Source organism: Tupaia chinensis, unplaced genomic scaffold (genome assembly GCF_000334495.1).
Source record: "Tupaia chinensis unplaced genomic scaffold, TupChi_1.0 Scaffold000383_1, whole genome shotgun sequence".
Lineage (NCBI taxonomy): Eukaryota > Metazoa > Chordata > Mammalia > Scandentia > Tupaiidae > Tupaia > Tupaia belangeri.
In genome coordinates, this window is record NW_006159885.1 from 1,496,771 (window position 1) to 1,502,973 (window position 6,203).

Consider the following 6,203-nt stretch of genomic DNA (forward strand, 5'->3'; position numbering starts at 1 on the left):
TGCCACAGGGTCATCAGGGAAGTGAGGGGGCAGGGCACAGTGGGTTTGAGGAAGCAGGCTCCCCCTCGCAGGGAGGTGGAGGTGTCTCCCTCTGTAGGGGTGTGGGGGCTCAAAGGGTGCTGGGCTGCAGGTCTCCCGGCTCCCAGGAGGTGGCCATGCCATTGCCCCAGTGAGCTCTGATGACCTTAAAGCAGGAGGAGGGAGAGGGAGCAGGGCCCTTTCCCTGCGTGTGAGTGAGACAGCCTGCTCTTGTCCCGGCCGGCCGGCCGAGGGACACGGTGTCCAGGGCGCCGGGGCCTGTGACCTCAGGCAGTAGAGCCGGGGAGCAGGATCCCAGCTGTTTCAAACCACCGTCCCCCTGACATTTGCGTCAGCAGCTCTGCCCTTTGACTTTGAATTCCCAGGAGAGGAGGGTGGAAGCAACCTTGGCGATCGGGACTGATTATTTGCAATTTGATTCCACCAGCAGTTTATTGGGGTTTGGCCTGGCTTCCTGCCCTCCTCTCAGCCTCTCACACCCCGCTTCACGGCCAGGTCTCCTTTGGAAGCCGGGAAGAACAGAGGGCAGGCGTGGTTCACCCTGGAGACACCTGTCCCCTGGTCCCCTGATCTCAGAGTGCCCGGAGGAACCTAATGCTTATAAAGGCGCTTGGAGTCCGATAGAGGTACCCCCTCACCCAGCCCAGGCCCTGTGCGCTCTCAGGCCAGCCTCTGAGTCCACTTGGGCTTGTCAGGACATGCCCCAGAGGACTGGCCCGGAGAGGGGGTGTCAGCCTCTCAGCTTCTTGGGTTGTGGGGGGTATGCAGCGCGTGATGGGGCACAGCATGGGGGTGGGGAGAGCAGGCTCCGAGGAGCCGGCAGGGCTCCCCAGCCCCGGTCGCTGGTGGGTGTCTGATGTCACTCTATATTTGGCCATGGTAGCACAGACATGCCCTCTCCAAGGGGCGGGGAGACAGGCGGCCGGCCCATGACGTCTTCAGCAATGGCCTGGACTATTTTGGAACCAGCCTTGGGGGCTAGACAAGGCAGAAGTGGGGTGTAAGGGAACATTTCCTCCTGGCTCCCAGTCCAAGAAGAGCTGAGAGTGTGTGGCATGGAGAACTGACCCCGAGGCTTTTCTCCGAATTCCCAGTACAGTTGCTCGAATGTTCTTTCTGCTCAGGTTTCCTGGGGATGCCTGGCCTCTGGGGCCGCAGCAGCTCTGCCTGGGCAGGAGCCCCAACCTTTTCTCCCCTTGGGAGTTTTCCAATGTTCAGCTATCATTGTCCCTCACATGTAACAGCCCCTCCACGCCAGTTTCCACCGAGAGCCACGGAAGGAGCCAGCTCCGCGGTTCCGACTTCAGAGTTTCTCAGGTCACTAACGTTTCCAGAAGCAACGTGGGCTCTGACATGGTCACCAGTGTTCTAGTTTGCTGAGTTCAGGACATCAAAACGAAGTGTCACACGCACGGCGCAGGTGAAAGGACCATCCTTTGGACTGAGTAGCTTTACGGACACCTTCCTCTTCTGTCCTTATTTTTCTCATTCTGTCGGGGGCAGACGAGAACATGTCAACACCTGGCATGAGACACCTGCCAATAATGGTCTCGTGCTCCGGGACCTGCTGTTGGCTTCTACCCTCTTCCCTGGGCCCAGTGCCAAGGGCAACCAGTGCAGCCTGGGGACCCTCCCCAGCACTGTCTCCAGCTCTCTCACGTACTGGTCATTTTACTTCTTTCTTTTTTTTTTTTTTAGATAGATATTTTTTGCTATAGGGCACATGCACCTACTAGAGAGACAGAGACAGACAGCGAGACAGAAATAAATCACCCCCTGGGGGGATGGCCATGTCACACTCTCTTCTCCATTCTCCTCTCAGGATTCTGGGCATGCACGCACTCGCACCCAGCATGAGTTTTAAGCCTCCAGGTCCGGGACTTGAACCGCAGTCGACTCCGTGGGAGTCCGGCCACGTACCCATTATGCCATCTGCTGCTCCCTCATCGTACTTCTTTCTCTCTCCTATCCACACCTCTCCCCAGTATGAGCACAAAGGCAGGTGGAGCGCAGCACGCACCTGGTGCCCGGACAAGGCAGCAGATCAGTTGGTGGCTGGGCTAGGTGACTGCTGCGGGACAAGTCGCCCTGAAGTCACATGGTCGGGCTCCTTTGAGAAGGTGCCGGGTCTGCATGGTGGATGGGAGTGCGGAGCCTCTGCCACTTCTGGCTGTGCCAGCTGGGACCCAGAGCCTCCCTTCTCGAGCTTCAGTTTCTTGTTCTATAAAATGGGTGTATTGACGCCTCATCACAGGGCCAGTGTGAGGGTTAAATGAGAGGCTGTTTGTGAAAGTACTTTGTGAGCCATAAAGCTCAGGTTGGGGCAGTTATTATTACTATGGGAAACTAGTAAATGGCTGAAGAAAGAGCAGCCCGAAAGCTGATCTCAGCTTTTGAATACAAAGACAGTGCTCACACCCACCCCTGGCCTGTGATCTGGGGCCCTGCCACCCCTACAAAGGGCAGCGCCAGCCGATCCTCATCCTCGTGAGGCAAGGAGGCCTGGGCCAGACCGAGGTTTCCTGCTCTGAACGGGAGCTGGCCCCGGGCTCCTGCGGGTGGAGGGATGACCTCGAGGCAGCAGTTCCCACTTCCTGGTGGTTGCCCCTGCACGGTTCTCCACGCTGACTGCCCCCACATGCAGGGAAGTGTGTGGAGAGCCTGCCCCAAAGGAGCCCCTTCTGGGTAGGCTGAGGTCTGAGATTCCAGGTAGGCCCAAGGCCTCAACTTCCAGGTGTTCACAGAGCTGCCTGCCTTGTTTTGTTTTCCTGCTGGAAGGCACATGTATTCACCAGAGAGACAAGAAACAGTGAGAGGGAAAGGGAGAAAGCTCCCCCAGGGGGAATGGCCACACCACAGTCCCTTCTCCTCCATCTCTTCCACTTTTCGAGATTTGGGACACACACATACCCAGTGTGTTTCTCAAGCTGCCCAGTCCAGGACTCGAACCATGTGGTCAGCCGTGTGAAATCTGGCTGCCTTATCCACCAGGCCATGGAGCTGAACCACAAAGCAGTTTTGTGAGCTCCCTCTGCCCCACTAGGTCGCCGTGGGGACGTGCCAATACATATTCCCAGCCCAGTCCCGCCAAGTCACTGCGTGGCTGCCCTCCAAGCCTCAGTTTCCTCATCTGTAAAACGGGGGCTGCTGTGAGCCTCTAATGGCCCAGATGGGAAAGCTCTGGAGGGCACTCAGTCCCTGCCTGCCCTCCCAGGAGGCCCCCACAAAGGGAACAAGGTCTCCTGAAGAAGCAGCTTCTGCCCTGAACAGCGGCCCTGGGGCAGATTCTTCATACCACGGGGCTCTGGCTCCCCACTCCCTGTTCCCCCCAGCTGCTCAGCAGCCAGTTGTCATGAAGTCATTGTCACCTTCCCCAGCCTGCACCCCTCCCCCAAGGCCTCCGTGCTGACAACCCATTTGGCAAAGAGGTCAGGAAAGCCGCTGACTCTTCCAGACCCTGAGTTCACTGACTGGTCAGGGCCCGCTGGCCAGAAGCTGACCAAAGGGTGGAAGGGGTTTTGCAGAGTGAGGGAAAGGCCCCTCTAGGCCTGCACCCAATGCCTCGAGACACTCCTCCAACACCCACCCCCACCCCTGCATACACTCACCTGGCCCTACACACCTGGGACCCACCCTGCCTCACACCCACTCCATACTGGCTAAACACGCTCCCCTCTGCACCCCCCACTAAAACACACCCTCCGTCCCACACGCAGCCACCTGCTCACACTCCCACACACTCACATCTGCGTACCTGCCACTTCCTCACACCCTGACCGGGCTGTGGGCCACCACCAGCTACCATGGCCACGGCCACTTCTGACTCCACCCCGGTCTGTCCCTTCGGGCCTCTTAGGCCCAGGGGGATGCACCCAGGCTGAGCCAGACTCAGGGTGGTAGGGTCGCTGGTCTCTGGACCAGAACCACAGGTGCCAGAGCTGCATGGGCTCATCTCGGCCACCCCCTTCATCCTCATTCATGGACACCAGGCCCAGCAAGGGCCAGGGGATGGTTCAGCTCCACAGCCAGGGTTCTTCTGAGTGTCCCCATGTTCCCATGTGGGCAGGAGGGGAAGCAGCAGCTGGGCTCCTTCCGCCCTTGGCCAGACCCTACCCCCTGGCTTCCTCCAGGATGACTTCCAAGGTTGGGTGCTGGGTGAGACTTTCACCCTCTGCCCTGAGGACAAGGTCGTCGAAGCTGGACGGGAGGTGGGGGGGATGGCGGGGGGTGGGGGCGCCCAGTTGCTGTTGACCATAGCTTTTGCAGCCTTGGGATGTCAACAGGTCTTGGCTGTCCTCAGCAAATACTCAGCCCAAGGCCAGCGTCCCACAGTGAGCCTGGCCCTCTGGCTCCCGGGTCAGTCCTGGAAACTCACATCAAGACCCTCACAGCTGCCTGGATCGTGGCTCCAGCCAGGGGCCCCCAGGCTTCAGGGATGGGCTCCTTCCCCTAGACTGTCAGCTTCACAGGGTAAGGAGTGTCCCCTGCACTCGTCCCTGGCACCCGGTAGGTGCCCAACAAAAAAGCGTTGAATACATGAATGGCCCGTCTCTCCACCCTGGCTTCTTTTCACAAGGCTCCTCCAGACCAACCAGGCAGTTCTGGGATGCAGTGGCAACACCCCTAACCTGCGGGCAGTGGGGGGGGGGGGCAGGTCCTCTGACCGACTGTGAGACCCTGTTCCAGTCACTCCCCTCTCTGCTCTTCCCAGGGCTGCCACCTAGAGCTGAGGGGCTGCTGCTTGGGACAATGCCATGAGCCCATGGTCCCAAAGACCACACCTGTGTGGGTGCTCCAGGCACCAGGAGGGTTTTCTGGCCCTGGTTGGCCAATGGCACCCTTTGGGCAGACCCCGCTGAGCAGCCCTCTCCTATAAATAAAACTGCCACCCAGAATAGACCAGAACATTTGCAACCTGGGAAGCGATGGAACAAGAGTAGTTCTTGCACCTCCCCCCAGCCGCACCCCACTCCCCCCAACTCACATGTGGACAGAGCAGACTCCGGGTCAACATCCTGCTTCCTGCAGGGCCCTCCCTGCGGCCCGCGCCGGGGAGGGCGCACAGAGGGGTGTTTGTTCGCAGTGGGCAGCGGGCAGAGGCTAATCGCCCGGGATCCCAGGCCCAGCTGAAGGGCAGGAGGTAACGCGACCCGCCGTTATAAATAACCGCGCCGGCTGGGAGGCAGCGGCGGCCCGGGCTGGATCCGCGCCCCTCGCGGGCGGCGGGGCACGGATTGATTACTGCCCTCCTCTGGCCCCCGACAGCGGGAACCTGAACCCCAAGGCAGCCTGAGCGTGGTGACCTTTGGGGATGGTGCGCAAGAACAGCCCAGGCCCCTGGGCTTCCCTGGCCCCGTGAGCGCCGTGCCCACTGTGCTTTGCTAGAGCAGAAGGGGTGGGGGCACGGAGTACAGACAGCCTCACCCTCACCGCCACGCCCCTCCCAGGGCCCAGGTGGAGAGAGGCCGAAGGCCATAACCCAGGGACCCAGGCAGCCTGTGCCCCTGAACTCTCGCCTCCACACCAAGCCTCCGCCCAGCTGCACTCACTCAGGGCAGGGAGGCCCAGAGTAACCAACCCAGCCCGGGAAGGCCCGCCTGCAGCCTGCCCGCCCTGCTGCTAGCCCAACTGTGAGGGGAGGGTCTCTGGTGGCACCCGCCAGGGGCCAGCTCCTCTCCCTCTCCCTCTCCTTCTCCCTCTCTCTCTCCCTCTCTCTCTCCCTGTCCCTGTCCCTCTCCCTCTCCTTTTGGGCAGAAAAGGGAAATGGATTTAACCTGCTCCAAGAGACAAGCCTTTTATTTTAGAATCACTTTTGCTGGCGTTGCACACACACCAGCCCCTGTACAAATCCCAGTGCGGGTCTGGATGAATCTGCAGGAACTGACACCATGCAACAGCACCAGGTCTAAGCAGCACCTCCCAGCACCCGGATGTCCCCCAAGGCCCCCTGTACTCACTACCCCTGCAGGGGAACTGTCCTGCTGACTCCCACGTCAGCATCTCAACTGCCAGCCAGTGTGGCCGTGCCCTCCGACTCACCCACCTGGTTTCTTTCGCTCCATATAAAGTTCGAAGCTTTGTCCATGCTGTCAGAGGCTGGCTGTCCTCATCATTGTCCGCCTGCCATTGTGGGACTCTGTCATAACTTATCCACCCTTTTTACT

The 6,203-nt window shown here is 59.9% G+C and overlaps 1 long non-coding RNA gene across 1 annotated transcript; it reads right to left on the bottom strand.

Annotated features, from left to right (window-relative positions):
- Window positions 1-455: 455 nt before the first annotated feature.
- LOC114008756 (uncharacterized) lies at window positions 456-5,553 on the bottom strand. The gene is made up of 2 exons (XR_003550257.1): window positions 5,024-5,553; window positions 456-1,529 (listed from the first exon to the last, which is right to left on the bottom strand). It is a non-coding gene; the product is annotated as an uncharacterized LOC114008756 (long non-coding RNA).
- Window positions 5,554-6,203: the final 650 nt, after the last annotated feature.